This window comes from Cucurbita moschata, unplaced genomic scaffold (genome assembly GCF_002738365.1).
Source record: "Cucurbita moschata cultivar Rifu unplaced genomic scaffold, Cmos_1.0 Cmo_Scf00005, whole genome shotgun sequence".
NCBI classification, from domain to species: Eukaryota; Viridiplantae; Streptophyta; class Magnoliopsida; order Cucurbitales; family Cucurbitaceae; genus Cucurbita; species Cucurbita moschata.
In genome coordinates this window covers 953762-954308 of record NW_019268521.1, presented here as the reverse complement: position 1 = coordinate 954308, position 547 = coordinate 953762, and positions in this window count along the sequence as shown.

Here is a 547-nt window from a genome sequence, read left to right as displayed (position 1 = left end):
AGTAGATTTAGACTAGTATTAAGAATAATTAGTAACTCGGACCTATGCCAACCAGGTAACTGGTTCTAATGTTAGCTTGGTTGCACAAAATTGTATGATGTATGATGATGCGTGCTTTGTAGCCCCCTTCACGTGTCATAATTATGATTGTTATACTATGTCATGCTATGTTGTACTATGCCATTTCATGTCATGCCATGTTATGCTATGTTCATTATGTCGTGTTTATAAACTATGCTTTAGTGTGAATATGCCATGTCGTAAAATTATGTTATAATATTGATAATCTATGAGGCATAAACCTTCATACACCATGTCATGTAAGTTATGTTATGTACAAAAGATTTGACGGGAATTATGTATGCATATTCATACACTCACTGTATTATAAATGAATTATAAATAAATGAAGGTTTGACTTACATCATAAGTTTATGCCATGATTATAATCTATGAGGATCCCATGCATTTTTTTGTGTCATATGCATACGGTTATGATTTTAATCTACACAGATCTCGCTTTTTTTTTTTTTTTTTTTTGTCTTAT